Source organism: Dasypus novemcinctus, chromosome 6, assembly GCF_030445035.2.
Source record: "Dasypus novemcinctus isolate mDasNov1 chromosome 6, mDasNov1.1.hap2, whole genome shotgun sequence".
NCBI lineage: Eukaryota > Metazoa > Chordata > Mammalia > Cingulata > Dasypodidae > Dasypus > Dasypus novemcinctus.
The window spans coordinates 84,389,294-84,406,891 of NC_080678.1; positions in this window are offsets into that span (position 1 = coordinate 84,389,294).

A 17,598-nucleotide genomic window follows, 5' to 3' on the forward strand; every position below is an offset into this window, starting at 1 on the left:
TGTTATTCATGTATTCTATGCCCTTTCTGACTCTCTGTCTGATAGTTCTATCAGTTATTGAGTAGGGTATTGAAATCTCCAACTTTCATTGTTAAATTGTCTATTTCTCCATTTATTTCCATTCATTTCTTCTCTGTGTATTTTTGTCCTCTTTTTAGGTGCACATACATTTATAATTGTTACTACCTGATTTATTGAGTCTTTTTCCATTATAATATGTCCTTCCTTGTCTCTAGTAATATTTTTATCTTAAAACCAATTTTGTCTGATATTAATATAGCCACTCCAGCTCTCTTATGATTATTGTTTGCATGGGATATCTTTTCTCATCTTTTCACCTTCAACCTATTTATGTCTTTGAATCTAAAGAGTGTCTCTTGTTGACAGTACATGGTTGGTTCTTGCTTTTATATCTAGTATGACAATTTCTGCCTTTTGAATGTGGTTTTAGTCCATAAACTTTTTTTTTTTTATTACAGAAGCTATGGGTTTATAGACCAATCATGCATAAAACACAGGATTCCCATATACCAACCCATCACCAACACCTTGCATGGGTGTGGAACATTTGTTACAATTGATGATAGCACATTTTAGTAATTGTACTATTTTCTTAATGGTAGTTAACTTTTGTTACAATTGATGACAAATGATTAAAATTGTACCATGAACTGTCATCCATAGTTTTCATTAGATGTATTTTTCCATACACCACCTATAATCAACACCCTGTGTTAGTGTTGTACGTTTGTTATAATTCATGAAAGAACATTCTTATACTTCTACTAACTACAGTACATCATCTACAATATGATTCAATGTGTTATACAGTCCTGTTTTTTCTTTTGATTTTTATTCTAGTAATGTATATGATCTAAAATTTCCCCTTCTAACCACATTCACCTATAATTCAGGGTTGTTATTTACACTCATAATAATGTGTTACCATCACCACCATCCATCTCCAAACTTTTACAATGAACATAAATAGAAATTCTGTACAAATTAAGCACCAACTCCCCATTCTGTAACCCCAATCTATCCCCTGGTAACCTATATTCTAGATTCTAACTCTATGAGTTTATGTATTATAATTAGTTCATATCAATGAGATCATATATTTGTCCTCTTGTGTCTGGCTTATTTCACTCAGCATGATGTCTTCAAGTTTTATCCATTTTGGCACACACATCAGAACTTCATTCCTTTTTACAGCAGAATAATATTCCATTGAATGTATATACCACATTTTTAAAATCCATTCATTGGTTGATGGACACTTGGGTTACTTCCATCTTTTGGTAATTGTGAATAATGTTGCTATGAACACTCGTGTGCAAATATATGTTCAAGTCCCTGCTTTCAGTTCTTCTGGGTATATACCTAATAGTGGGATTGCCAAGCAATATGGTAATTCTATACTTAGCTTCCTGAGAAACTGCCAAACTGTTTTCATAACAACTGTACCATTTTACATTCCCACCAGCAATGAATATGTTCCTATGTTTCCACATCCTCTCCAACAATTGTAATCTTCTCTTTTTCTAGTATTAGCCGTTCTAGTGGGTGTGAAATGATATCTCATGATTTTTATTTGCATTTCCCTAATAGCTATTGATATTGATCATCTTTTCATATGCTTTTTAGCCATGTGTATATCCTCTTTGGAGAAAGGTCTATTCAAGTCTTTTGCCAATATTTTAATTGGGTTGTTTGTCTTTTTATTGTTCAAATGCAGGATTTCTTTGTGTATTCTGGATATTGAACCATCATGGGATATGTGGTTTCCAAATATTTTCTCCCATTGAGTATGTTATCTTTTCCCTTTCATGACAGTCTTTTGATGTACAAAAATTTTTAATTTTGATGAGGTCCCATTTATCCCCCCTCCCCCCCATTGCTTATGCTCTGGATGTGTAGTCCAAGAAACCATTGCCTAACACAAAATCCCAAACTTGCTGCCCTATATTTTCTTCTAGGAGTTTCTAGTCCTGGTTCTTATATTTAGGTCCTTGATCCATTCTGAGCTAATTTTTGTATGTGATGTGAGATGGGGGTCCTCTTTCATTGTTTTGCATATGGATATCCAGATCTCCCAGCACCATGTGTTGAAGAGACTGTTTTTCCCAGCTGAGAATGCTTGGCAGCCTTTTCAAAAATCAATTGGCCATAGATGTGAGGGTCTATTTCTGACTCTGAATTTGATTCCATTCATCAATATGTCTATCCTTGTGCCAATACCATGCTTTTTTCACCACTGTAGTTTTGTAATATGTATTAAAATCAGGAAGTGTGAGACCTCAAACTTTATTTTTCTTTTTCAAGATTTTTTGGCTGTTCAGGACCCCTTACCTTTCCAAATAAATATGATAATTGGCCTTTACATTTCTTCAAAGAAGGCTGTTAGAATTTTTTCATTAAAAATTTATTGACGTATATAATTCATATATGAATATATATAAACAATAAGTATACAGTAAAAGTTGTGAATTTACAAAACAAACATGCATATCATCCTACAGGCTCCCATCCATCACCCCACCACCAATACCTTTCATTGTTGTAACATCTTTGCTACAAACTATGAAAGAGCATTGACAAACTATTACTACTAACTTTAAACTATATCTTACATTTGCTGTATTTCTCCCCCACTCACCATAAGGTTAACACCCTGTATTAGTATTGTATATTTGTTATGGTTCATGAGAGAACATTCTCATATTTGTTCTGTTAACCACAGTCCATCTTCCACCACAGGATTCACTGTGTTATAGTCTCATGCCTTGTATAATCCATTCAAAGTGTATACTCAGTGGCTCTCATTTTCATTACAGATTGTGCTGTCATCACCTCAGTCAATTTTAGAACATTTTCATTACTCCAGAAGGAAAAATCCCATATCCTCTTATATCCCATATTGTCCCTTAGCATTGATATAATTTCTCCTTTGCCATTGCTACAAAAATATTACAGTATTACTGTTAACTATCATTAAGTTACTTTAATTATAATTTGCCTCGTATCACAATGTTCTTAACACTTTGCAAAAGAACATTCTTATATTTATACTGTTAACTGCAATTTTCATCTACCACCAAAATCAGTTATACAGTCCCTAGATTATCCTCTAGCTTCCTTTCAATTGACATTTACATCCCTAGACTACCGCTTTTAGCCAAAATCACATTTGTAAATCAGTAATGTTAGTTATACTCACTACAATATGTTACCATTAAGTCTATTCATTTCCACACTTTTTTATAATAAACCTTATTAAAAATTCTACATACATTAAGAATCAGTTCCCATTCTCAACTCACATTTTATCTCCTGGTAACCTATACTAGCCTTTATACCTCTGTGAGTTTACTCATCATATCTAGTTCATATTAATGAGACCATACAATATTTGTCCTTTTTATCTGGCTTATTTCACTCAATATAATGTCCTCAAGGTTCATCCATGTTGTCATATGCATCCCAATTTCATTTCTTTTTACAGCTGAATAGTATTCCATTGTGCATATATACCACATTATATTTATCCAGTCATCAGTTGATGGACACTTGTGTTGTTTCCATATTTTAGCAATAAATATGATGGTGCTATGAACCTGGTGTGCAAATGTCAGTTTGCGTCCTTGCTTTCAATTTTGCTGAATATATTCCTAGCCATGGAGTTGCTGGATCATATGAAAGTTCTTTATTCAGCATCTTGAGTTACTGCCAAACTGTCTTCCAGAGAGGCCGCACCATTCTCCATTCCTACCAAGAGTGAAGGAGTTTTCCTATATCTCCACATCCTCTCCAGCACTTGTAGTTTTCTGGGTTTTTTTAAAATAATGATCATTCTGTAAGGTGTGAAAATGATATCTCATTGTATTTTTGCTCTCTATTTCCCTAATTGTTAGTGATGTTGAACTTCTTTCATGTGCTTTTTGGCCATTTACATTTCCTCTTTGGAAATAATGTCTATTCAAGTTTTTTGCCCATTCTTAATTGGGTTGGTTGTTTTTTTATTGTTGAGTTTGTATGGTCTTTCGCAACATGGAAATCAAATCCTTATCGGATATGTGGTTTCCAGATATTTTCTCCCATTACATAGTCTGCCTTTTTACTTAATAGTCTTTTGAAGAACAAAAGTGTTTAAATTTGAGGAATTCCCATGTATCTATATTTTCTTTCATTGCTCATATTTTGGGTGTAATTAAGAAACTACTGGGAAGCGGACTTGGTCCAATGGATAGGGCGTCCACCTACCACATGGGAGGTCCGTGGTTCAAACCCCGGGCCTCCTTGACCCGTGTGGAGCTGGCCCATGTGCAGTGTTGACCCGCACAAGGAGTGCCATGCCACACGGGGGTGTCCCCGCATAGGGGAGCCCCACGTGTGAGGAGTGCGCCCTGTAAGGAAAGCCGCCCAGTGTGAAAGAAAGTGCAACCCGTCCAAGAATGGGCGCTGCACACACGGAGAGCTGACACAACAAGATGACGCAACAAAAAGAAATACAGATTCCTGGTGCCGCTGATAAGGATAGAAATGGTCACAGAAGAACACACAGCGAATGGACACAGAGAGCAGACAACCTGGGGGGGAAGGGGAGAGAGATAGAGGAAAAAAAGCAAGCACTGCCTACCATACGATCTTTTTTTAATTAAAGATTTATTTTATTTATTTATTTCTCTTCCCTTCCCCCTATTGTCTTCTCTCTGTGTCCATCTGCTGTGTGTTCTTCTGCATCTGCTTGTATTATCTGGCAGTACTGGGAAACTGCATCTCTTTTTTTCTTGCATCATCTTGCTGCATCAGCTCTCCATGTGTGCAGTGCCACTCCTGGGCAGGCTGCGCTGTTTTCAGGTGGGGCACACTCCTTGTGTATGGGGCAACCCTACACAGGGGTGCCCCTGCGTGGCACAGCACTCCTTGTGTGTGACAGCACTGTGCATGGAACAGCTTCCCACACGGGTCAGGAGGACCTGGGGATCAAACCCTGGACCCTCCATATGGTAGACAGATGCTCTATCAGTTGAGCCATGTCTTCTTCCCTACCACATGACCTTAAAGGTGTTTGGCTACATTTTCTTCTAGGAGTTTTATGGTTGTAGCTTTAATATTTAGGTCTTTAATCCATTTTCAGTTATAAGGTGTGAGATAGGGGTCCTCTTTCTTTCTTTTAAATATGAATATCTCATTCTTCCATCACCATTTGTTGAATAGACTGTTCTGGCCCAGCCAGGTGGACTTGAGAACTTTGTCAAGAATCACTTGACTGTATTTGAGCAACATGGAGGCTCTCAGGAGGTAACTCTTAGGCACCTCGCAGCTCTAGGCCTAGTTCATATTTCAGGCACACAGACTCATAATCGGAGCCATCAGTATCAAGGGCTCATTATTGGACCATCCATCTTTATTGGTCTTTGCCATTGCACTTGGGGGATTGTTGCTGTTCCATTGGGGAATATGATAGAGCTCCCCTGGCCCGGAACTCAGCTGTTGTCATTTTTAACTGAAGCCTCTATGAAAATATCCAAACATTTTTATGTACTCTGTATACATGCCCTGGAGAACTCCCTACCAACCATGTGCCCTCATCAATGACACCCTGCACCAGTGTTCCTCCCTGCCATAGTTGAACCTCTCTGTGGTCCAAAACTTCTTTAAAAATGAAGCCTAATATATTGCCAGGTTCCATTAATAGTAAAATGGAATATAGTGATGGGTTTAAAGGTTAGATATAGAATACATACTAATTTAGAAAAATTAAATAAAGGAAAAATAAATTGGGCTATCAAATAATGAAAAAATGAAAAAGCTTTGTTTTTGACGTTTTACCTTTCTTCATTGCTATCGGTGTTGCCCTGTATGTACAGTGGCAAGTCAATTTCTCCCTCAGTGTCTAGATCCTTTTTTTTTTTTCCTAATTATTAAGTTTGTCTTCACATAAGTTTTAGATCACAGTAATTTACATATATAATATGCGGTACTCCCACATATCCAACATCAAACCCTTTGTCCCTTCCCAAATAATGATCTTTTTACATGTTCATATTATATTTGCTGCAGCTGATGTACTGTAGATGTATCTATTTCTGAGTTCTTGATTTGGTGTTCCATTGGTTGATCTGTCTATTTTTATGCCAGTATCCTGTTTTTTGTTTTTGTTTTTGTTTTTTACCACTGTAGTTAAGTAATATACTTTAAAGTTAGGAAGTGAGAGTTTCCAACTTTGTTCTTTTTTTTTTTTTAAAGATTTATTTATTTATTTAATTTCCCCCCTCCCCTGGTTGTCTGTTGTCTGTGTCTATTTGCTGCGTCTTGTTTCTTTGTCCGCTTCTGTTGTCGACAGCGGCACGGGAAGTGTGGGCGGCGCCATTCCTGGGCAGGCTGCTCCCTCTTTTCACGCTGGGCGGCTCTCCTCATGGGCGCACTCCTTGCGGGTGGGGCTCCCCCACGCGGGGGACACCCTTGCGTGGCACGGCACTCCTTGCGCGCATCAGCACTGCGCATGGCCAGCTCCACACGGGTCAAGGAGGCCCGGGGTTTGAACCGCGGACCTCCCATATGGTAGACGGACGCCCCAACCACTGCGCCAAAGTCCGTTTCCCCAACTTTGTTCCTTTTGAAGACATTTTTGGTTCTTCAGGGTCCCTTACTCTTCCAAACAAATTTGATCACTGGCTATCCATTTCTACAAAAAGGCTATTGGAATTTTTATTGAGACTGTATTGAATCTGTAAATCAGTTTAGGACAATCATTTATCATATTAGTCAAGCTCCCTGTTACCTCTGTCCAGATGTTCTTTGTGATGCTGAGAGTGGTGTATTGAAGTTTCCAAATAATATTGTAGAGATATCTATCTTTCTCTTCAGATTTGCCAGTGTGTGCTTTGTGTATCTTGAGGCATTCAGATTAGGTGCATAAATATTTATTATAGTTATTTCTTCTTGCTGAATTGCTCCTTTTATTAATATATAATGATCTTCTTGATCTCTTGTAACAGTTTTGCACTTAAAATCTATTTTGTCCTATATTAGTATAACTATTCCAGATCTTTTTTGGTTACTATTTGTGTGGAATATCTTTTTCTAACCTTTCACTTTCAGCGTGATTGTGTCCTTATGTCTAAGGTGAGTTTCTTGTAGACAGCAGACACATGGCTCACATTTTGTTATTCATTCTGCCAGTCTGTTTTTTGATTGGGAATTCAACCCAATAACATTCAATATTATTACTTTAAAGGCATTATCTCATCCATTTTATCCTTTGGCTTTTCATTATCATACTATTGTTTATCTTTTTTACCTTTTAACTTACCTTACTAATAATCTTCATTTCTACTCTTCCTCAAGTCTCTTGCTCTTGTCTTTTCCTTTCAGGCTATAATACTTCCTTTAGTATCTCTTGTAAATCGAGTCTTTTGGTAACAAACTCTCAGTTTTGTTTGTCTGCAAAGACTTTAAACTCACCCTCATTTTTGAAGGATAGTTTTGCTGGATAAAGAATTCTTGGCAGACAGTTTTTCTCTTTCAGTACCTTAAATACATTATACCACTGTTTTCTCACATCTGTGATTTCTGATGATAGATTGGCACTTATTCTTATTGAAGTTCCCTTGTATGTGATGCTTTGCTTTTCTCTTGCTGCTTTCAGAATCCTCTCTTTATCTCTGGTATTTGTCATTCTGAATAGTAGTTGTCTCCAAGTAGGTCTATTCAGGTTTATTGTTTGTGATGCATTGTCCTTCATGGATATTGATATTTATGTCTTTTATAAGGGTTGGGAAATTTTTTGTAATTATTTCCTCCAATATTCTCTCTGCCCCTTTTCCATTCTCTTCTCCTTCTGGGACACTGATAATGTGTATATTTGTGCATTTTGTATTGTCATTCAATTTCCTGAGACCCTGTTCTATTTTTTCCATTCTTTTTTCTTTCTGTTCTCTTGTCAAGTTCAGATGCTTGGTCCTCCAGTTCACTAATTCTGTCCTCCACCAATTCAAACCTGATGTTATATGCCTCTAATGTATTTTTAAAAATATATATAATATCATTCATTGTGACTGTCACCCCATGTACTGTTACTTTATACTCACCCAGTGTCTTCTTTATATCTTATATCTCTTTAGCTGTATGTTCCTTTAACTCCTTGAGTTGATTTAGGAAATTTGTATGACTATCATTGATTAGTTGTCTTGTCAGGAGTTTTGGTTTGTTCCTTTGGCTGAGCTATCTCTCTTGTTTCATAGTATGACTTGTAATTTTTAGCTGATGTCTAGGCATTTGGTTATGCTGGTGAATTTACTCTGACAGTCAATCTCTCTCTTGCCTAGTGATTTTGTTTCATGGCTATTCTGAGTCTTTAAAATTGCCCAGCTTAAGTTATCAAAATAACACCAGGGGCCTACTAATGAGGTGCAGATCAGATCCAAGGAGTTTGGGATGAGAGACTCCAAAAAGTGTTTTTTCTTTCTGCAGTTTTCCAATCTACCAGCAGATGGCACTCTTTAATGAAACTTTCCAAGGCGGTGTCTATTTCAACTTTCACTTGCCAGTGATTCTGGTCTGGCCAGAGCCAAGATTCAAAGCAGGCTCTGCTTGCCCAACTCACTGAAGAGAAAACCATATCCTCCTTCCCAGGGAGGAAGACGTCTGTTCCCCTCAGTTGGCTGCAGCAAGCCATGGGTTTTACTCAGGCTATTCACCTTGAGAGTAGGGGGTGAGTGCCATTCCCAGCTGTGGGGGCTAGTAACTCAAGGTTTTTGTTTCGGCTTCTTTGTCTCTCTCTCCCTCACCCTCCTGGAGGATGCACAGCACTCTCCTGGTCTGCAGATCCCCACTGCAGTTCCTGTGGACAGATCTTTTGTTTCTTTATTTTTAAAGAAGGTTTAGATTACATAAATGTTATGTAAAAAATATAGGGAATTCCCATATACCTCTCTCCCCCTTCCACACTTTTCCCCATTAACAACATCTTTCATTTATGTGGTACGTTTGTTACAACTGATGAACACATTTTGAAGCATTTTTACTAACCACGGTCTATAGTTTATGTTATGGTTTACACTTTGCACCACACAATTTTACAGGTTTTGACAAAATGTATAATGGTCTGTATCGGTCATTTCAATATCATGCAGAACAATTCCAATGTCCCCCAAATGCCCTCTGTTCCACCTATTCTTCCCTCCCCCTCCCCTCAGAACCTCTGGTGATCACCTTCTTTATATCAATGTTACAAGTTCTTCCATTACTATAATAATCGTAAGAATTTTTTGGTCCACAGTTGTATTCCCCCTTATGTTTGTTCATCCCTCAATTTTGAGGATTTTGGGATGGTGATACTCACTCTGCTTCAAAGCTGTTTTTTCCTCCCTCTCCCTCCTGTGCTCCCTCCAGCCCTCTCTCCCCTTTTTTCTTTCTTCCTTTCCTTTCCTCCCCTCCCCTCCCCACTCCTCCCCACCCCTCCCCACCCCTCCCCTCTCTTCCTTTCCTCATCCCTCCCTTCCCTCCCCTCCCCTCTACTCTTCTTTGACCTGGGTCCTTGTACATGCAAAGCAGGCACTCAGCTACTAAGATACATCCACTCTCCTCAGACAGTTTTTTTGCCCCTCCTCCATTGTTTTTGTGAGAGAGTTGAGCCCTACAAACCTATTCCTGGCTATTAGAATTTTGATTGGGATTGCACTGAATCTGTAAATTACTTTGGGTATAATTGACATCTTAATGATATTTAGTCTTCCAGTCCATGAACATAAAATGTTCTTCCATTTATTTAGATCATTTTTTATTTATTTTAGCAATGCTTTTTTGTTTTCCATCTACAAGTCCTTTGCATCCTGAGTTAAATTTATTCCTGAATATTTGATTCTTTTAGTTGCTATTGTAAATGAATTTTTTTCTTAATTTCTTCCTCAGATTGTTCATTACTAGGGTATAGAAACACTACTGGGTTTTGGTTTTTTTTAAAGATTTATTTTTATTTATTTCTCTGCCCTTCCCCACCTACCCCAGTTATCTGCTCTCTGTGTCCATTCACTGTGTGTTCTTCTGTGGCTTCTTCTATCCTTATAAGCAGCACTGGAAATCTGTGTTTCTTTTTGTTGCGTCATCTTGTTGTGTCAGCTCTCCATGTGTGAGGCGCCATTCCTGGGCAGGCTGCACTTTCTTTTGTGCTGGGCAGCTCTCCTTATGGGGCGCACTCCTTGCACGTGGGGCTCCCCTATGCGGGGGACATCCCTGTGTGGCATGGCACTCCTTGCGCACATCAGCACTGCACATGGGCCAGCTCCACACGGGTCAAGGAGGCCTGGGGTTTGAACCGCGGACCTCCCATGTGGTAGGCGGACACCCTATCCATTGGGCCAAGTCCACTTCCCCACTACTGTGGGGAAGATCTTGTACTCTATGTGTGTTGATCTTGTGCTCTGCCACATTGCCTAATTCATTTATTAGTTCTAGTAGCGTTGTCGTCAATTTTTTAAACTTTCTATATATAGGATCATGTCATTTGCAAATAGTGAAAGTTTTACTTTTTTTCAAATTTGGATACCTTTTGTTTCTTTTTATTGCTTAACTACTCTTGCTAGAACCCCAGTAAAATGTTGAGTAACAGTGGTAGGAGTGGGCATCCTTGCCTTGTTCAGTATTTTAGAGGGAAAGTTTTCATTCTTTCACTATTGAGTCTGATGTCAGCTGTGGGTTTTTCATAGATGCCCTTTATCATGTTGAGGAAGTTTCCTTCAATTCTATTTTTTCTAAGTGTTTATTATCAAGAAAGATGCTGGCTTACGTCAAATGCCTTTTCTGTGTCAATGGAGATGATCCTGTAGTTTTTTCCCCTTTGTACTACATTAGTAATGTTGTGTACTACATTAATTGATTTGCTTATGTTGTACTGCCCTTGCATGCCTGGGATAAATCCCACTTGATCACTGTGTATGATTCTTTCAGTGTGCTTTTGGATTCTACTTGGAGCTATTCTGTTGAAGGTTTTTGCATCTATATTCATAAGAGAAATTGGTCTGCAATTTTCTTTTCCTGTAGTGTCTTTTTCTGGCTTGGGTATTTGGGTGATGTTGGCCTCATAGAATGAGTTAGGCAGTGTTCCCTTCTCTTCCGTCTTTTTTTTTTTTGGAGGAGTTTGAGCAGGATTGGTAATTGATTCTTCTTGGAATAATTGGTAGAATTCACTTGTGAAGCCATCTGGTCCTGAGCTTTTCTTTTTTGGGGTTTTTTTGATGTCTGGCTCAATCTCTTTACTTGTAATTGGTCTTTTGAGGTCTTCATTTCTTCTGGAGTCAATGTAGGTTTTTCATGGTTTCTAGGGATTTATTCATTTCATTAGGTTATCTCATTTGTTGGCATATAGTTCTTCATAGTATCCTCTTATGATCCTTTTTATTTCTGTGGTTAATAGTAAATTTCCCCCTTTCCATTTCTCGTGTTATTTATTTGCATCTTCTCTCTTTTTTTATTTGTCAGTTTAGCTAAGGGTTTGTCAATTTTATTGTTCTTTTCAAAGAATGAATTTTTGGTTTTGTTCATTCTATTTAAAAATTTTTTCTATTTCATTAATTTCTGCTCTAATTTTGTTATTTCTTTCTTTCTGCTTGTTTTGGGTTAGTTTTCTATTCTTTTTCTAGTTCCTCCAGGTGTGCAGTTAGGTCTTCGATTTTAGCTCTTCTTTTTTAATGTAAGTGTTTAGGGCTATAAATTTCCATTTCAGTTCTGCCTTCCCTGCATCCCATAAATTTTGATATGTTGTGTTCTTGTTTTCATTCATCTCAAGATATGTAGAGATTTCCTTTGCAATTTCTTCTTTGACCTACTGATTGTTTGAGTGTGTTATTTAACTTCCCTATATTTTTTGATTTTCTAGTGCTTTGCCTGTTTTTGATTTCCAGCTTTGTTCCATTTTGTTCAGAGAAGATGCTTTGTATAAATTCAATCTTTTAAAATTCATTGAGACTTGTTTTGTGGCCCAACATATGGTCTATCCTAGAGAATGATCTATGTGCACTTGAAAAGAATGTATATCCTGCTGTTCTGTATGTATCTGTTAGGTTTAGTTCATTCATCATATCATTCAAATTCTTTGTTTTCTTATTCATCTTGTATCTAGATATTCTGTCTATTGATGAGAGTGGTGTGTTGAAGTCTCCAGCTATTATTGTAGAGATGTCTATTCCTCCTTTCGGTTTTGCCAGTGTCTGTCTCATGTATTTTGAGGCCCTGTGATTAGGTACATAAATATTATTATTATTATTTTAAAGATTTATTCATTTATTTTTCTCCCCTAACCCCCCGCCCCGGTTGTCCACTCTCTGTGTCCACTCGCTGCGTCATCTTCTTTATCCGCTTCTGCTGTTGTCAGCAGCATGGGAATCTGTGTTTCTTTTTGTTGTGTCATCTTGTCGATGTCAGCTCTCCGTGTGGGCGGCGCCACCCCTAGGCAGGCTGAACATTCTTTCGCGCTGGGCGGTTCTCCCCACGGGGCGCACTCCCTGTGCTTGGGGCTCCCCCACATGGGGGACACCCCTGCGTGGCACGGCACTCCTTGCACGCATCAGCATGGGCCAGCTTCACATGGGTCAAGGAGGCCCAGGGTTTGAACCGCGGTAGGCAGATGCCCTAATCACTGGACCAAGTCCGACTCCCATAAATATTATGATTGTTATTTCTTCATGTTGGATTGCCCCCTTTTTATTTATTTTAGCTTTTTGGTTTTATTTTTTGTTGTTGTATTGCCCCCTTTATTAGTAATATATACTCTCCTTCCTTGTTTCTTGTAAGAGTTTTGTATTTAAAGTCTATTTTGTCTCATATTGGCATAGCTACCCAGTTCTTTTTTGGTTACTATTGGCATAGAATATCTTTTTCCAACCTTTCACTTTCAATCTATTTATGTCTTTGGGTCTAAGTTGAGTCTCTTGTAAACAACATAAAGTTGGATCGTGTTTTTTTTTTTAATCCATTCTGCCATTCTGGGTCTTTTGGCTGGGGAGTTTCATCCAAAAACATTCAGTGTTTTTACTGTAAAGGCAGTACTTACTTCCGCCAATTTGCCGTTTAGTTTTTTATGTCATATCTTTTTTTCTCTCTTTTATTGCAAACTCCTTTTGTGAATAATCTTTTGTGATATATGGCCAATTCCTTTATCATTTCTGTTGTATTTTAAAAATACTTCCTTTATGATTAATATTTATATTATACAACCTTTATCTATAATCTAGTAATTTGAAAAGATGCCATCTTAGCTTCAATAGCCTGTACATTCTCTGCTCTCATATCCCTATTTCCCCTCATTAGGGTGTTTTTGTCCTACTTTACCACTTTATATTTTGAATGTTAATTTTCAGGAAATATGCCTTTTTTCTTGTTCAATTATATACTGACTCTTATAGGAATTATAGAATAGAGTTATATGTGAGGATACAGTACGATTGGGTTTTGCATTTACCCTTTTAGTTACCCTTACAAATAATCTTCATTTCTTCACTCTACTCCAAGCCCCTCTCTCCTGTCTTTTCCTTTCAACCTCCAGAGCTCCCTTAGTAATTCTTTTATAGCAGGTCCTTGTTAATGAACTCTCTCAGTGTCTGTTTATCTGTGACTATTTAAAATTCTCCCTGTTTTTTTTAAAAAAAGATTTATTTATTTATTTATTTCTCTCCCCTTCCCTCCCCACCCTGGTTGTTCTCTGTGTCTATTTGCTGCGTCTTCTTTGTCCACTTCTGCTGTTATCAGTGGCATGGGAATCTGTGTTTCTTTTTGCTGCGTCATCTTGTTGTGCCAGCTCTCCGTGTGTGCGGTGCCATTCCTGGGCAGGCTGCACCTTCTTTCACGCTGGGTGGCTCTCCTTATGGGGTGCACTCCTTCTGTGTGGGGCTCCCCTATGCGGGGGACACCCCTGCGTGGCAGGGCACTCCCTGCGTGCATTAGCACTGCGCATGGGCCAGCTCCACACGGGTCAAGGAGGCCCAGGGTTTGAACCGCGGACCTCCCATGTGGTAGGTGGACACCCTAACTACTGGGCCAAGTCCGCTGCCTCTCCCTGGTTTTTGAAGGATGGTTTTCACAAGTAAAGAATTTTCAGCTGGCAGTTTTTCTCTTTCAGGACCTTAAATATATCATACCACTTCCTTTTCACCTTCATGGTTTCTGTTGAGAAATTGGTACTTAGTCTTTTTTTTTTAAAGATTTATTCTACCCTCCCCCTCCCCTACTTTTTTTGCCATCTGTGTCCATTTGCTGTGTGATCTTCTGTATCTATTTCTGTTTTTGTCTTCTCTTCTCATTTTTTATCCTCTAAGATTCACTGGGATTCGATCCTGGGGACCTCTGATATATAGAGAGATTCCTTGTCAGCTGTGCCACCTCAGTTCCTGGTTTCTGTTGCACTTCACCTTGACTCTCCTCTTTGTCTCTCTTTTATTGTGTCATCATCTTGCAACATCATCTTGCTGTGTGACTCACTTGTGCGGGCACTGGCTCATCACACAGGCATGCTTTCTCTTCTTCTTTTTCACCAGGAGGCCCCAGGGATTGAACCCAGGTCCTCCCATAAGGTAGGCAGAAGCCCTATCCCTTGAGCCACATCTGCTTCCTGGTACTTAGTCTTGAGGATCCCTTGTATGTAATGAGTTACTTTTCTCTAGCTGCTTTCAGAATTCTCTGTCTTTGGCATTTGACATTCTGATTAGCATGTGTCCTGGAGTAGGTCTAATAGACTTTATTCTGTTTTGAGTATGTTTGCACTTCTTAGACACGTATGTGTTTCATAAGAGTTGGGAAATTTTCAGCCATTATTTCCTCAAATATTTTTTCTGCCCCCTTTCCCTTCTCTTCTCCTTCTGGAACACCCATGACACACATGCTTATATGCTTCATGCTATCACTTAAATCCCTGAGATACTGATCAAAATTTTCTATTCTTTCTCGGTCCTTTCTTTGTGATTTCGATTGTCCTGTCTTCTACTTTGTTGATTCTTTCTTTGACCTATTCAAATCTGCTGTTGTATGCCTCTAGTGTATTTTTAGTCTACTTTGTGCCTTTCAACCACATAATTTCTGTTATGTTTCTTTTTATACTTTCAAATTCTTCTTTATGCTCACACATTATCTTCTTAATATCTTTTATCTCTCTAGTTATATTTTTCTTTGTCTCCTTGAATTGATTTAGGAAATTTGTTTGAACTTCTTTGATTAGTTCTTCCAAATTTGTGTTTCCTCTGAAGTTTTAATTTGTTTTTTCATTGAGCCATATCTTCCTGTTTCTTAGCATGGCTTATAATTTTTGCTGGTGTTTAGGCATTTGATTATCTTGATGAATTAACTCTGAAAGTTAGTTTCTTCATCCTTTTGTTGATGATAGGATTCATGTTAAGGCTTTTCTTTAATGCTTGGTCCAACTAATTCTAGATTTTAGAGTAGCCTGTGTTTAACTCATCTGATTTTCTTAGTCTTTGTCATCTGAATCTTCCCTGGGTACAATTTTTAATCATACAATTTTAAAGATTGCACTTTTTATGTAATTATTTCACCTCCAGTAGAAAACTTCTTCTTCTGTTCCTTCTCTGGGAATCTTGATCTGTTCTGTTTGTGACTGTACAGAATTTTCTCCCCGGCTCCTATGATATAAATTCTCTCCCTCCCTCAGTATCTTGTCTTCCTTACTCTTTCCAGTTCTGGGATCCTACTTTCTTACAGTAGTTCTGCTTACCATCTTTTTTTGTTTGTTTGTTTTGTTTCTTCCCTATTAGGGCATTTGGGCTCAGGGAGCCAGATGGGGTCAATCCAGAAAGGTGGGTCACTCCAGTTTTGTGTTTAGGTGGTCCAGTCAACAGAAACTAGATTGAGTGAGTGCAGCAGCAGTTTTACCGTGGTCTTTCTCTATTTTACTCCTGGGGCCCCTGTTATCTGCAGCACTCCTCGGTGGCTGGTACTCCTCCCTGGGTCTTTGTGGACTTGCATCTATGTGCCTGGATATGCATGGGGCTCTGTTGCTGTTGTCCCTGATGGGAGATGTGAGCCATCTGGGCTGCTGCCCCTGAGCAACTCCCCAAGCTGCACAAGACTGAGTGACGGAGAGGGAGTGGACTGGGGCAGAAGTTTCCTACCTGATATGTCTCTCTATCTTCAGTTCAGCATTTGTGGAATCCTTCTCCAGTCTCTACCATCCTTCAGAGCTCTAAGCAAGTGTAATATGTCCCTTTATTCACTGAATCTCTGGGAAGGTGTTTTCAGGGGATGCTTTATTTCATTATGTTGATGTCACTCTCCATACAGTTTTTTTTTTGTGTGAGTTGAATTTTAATTTTTCATATTCTTAAACCCTTTATTATAGTATTAATAATAATCAGATAAAGTATCTCCATAACCTTTTAAAGTAGTTATTGATAGGGTTGGATTTATACCTGCCATTTTGCTATTTATTTTCCTTTTAATTCATGTCTTTTTTTTTCTTTTAGGAGGTACCAGGGATTGAACCCAGTTCCTCATACATGGGAAGCAGGTGCTAAACCACTGAGCTATATCCCCAATTCATTTCACGTCTTTTAAGAAATTTTTTGTTTCTCCTTTACTGTCTTATTTTGTATTAAATAATTATTTTTAATTCAAATAGATATTTAATTCCTCTGTTGATTTTACCATATCATTTCTAGTTATTTTCTCAGTGACTGCTCAAGATATATATAATACACATCTTATCACAATCTACTTCAGAATAATACTAACTTAATGCTGATAAAATATAGAAAATTTGTTCCAGTACATCTCCTTTGCCTCTTCTCTTTTGTGCTATTATTGTCATATGTATTTTATGTGTTATAATGTAAAAAATACAGTGCTATAATTATTGCTTATTACAATCTTATGTTTTTAAAAGAAGGTTAGAGAAGAAACAATAAAAAATATACAGTGTCTTTTATAATTACTCACATGTTCATCATTTCCATTGCTCTTCATTTCTTTCTGTATATTTTAGTTATCATCTGGTGTCACTTCTTTTTAGCCTGAAGGACTTCTTTTAATATTTCCTCTAAGGCAGATATGCTATTAACTATTATAATTTTAAAGTCTTATTTGTCTTTATTTCACATTCATTCCCCCCTGCCCCCTGAGATGGCTTCCTTGTTTGTTTGCTCATTGTCTGCTCATTGTTTTTGTTTTTTTGTTTTGCTTGTTGTCTGCTCTTCATCTGTTTATTTTTTCTTTAGGAGGTACCGGGAACCTAACCTGAGATGTACCTTGCAGGAGGTGGGCACTCAACTACTTGAGTGGAAGAGAGTGTAAACTGCAATGTAACTATAATCCATGCTTTTAGTGGCAATGCTTCAAAATGTGTTTATCAATTGCAACGAGTGTACCACACTAATGAAAGAAGTTACTAATGTGGGGATAAGTGGGATGTGTGGGGATTCTGCTCCCCCAGCACATTTGCTTGTTTGTTTGTTTATTTTTAAAATTTTTTTTTATTGTTACATTTACTTTTGAAGGATAATTTTTCTGGATATGGAGTTCTTGGATGATGGTTTTTCTTGTCCTTCTTTTAGCACTTCAGATATGTCATTCTACACCTCCTGACCTCTGTTG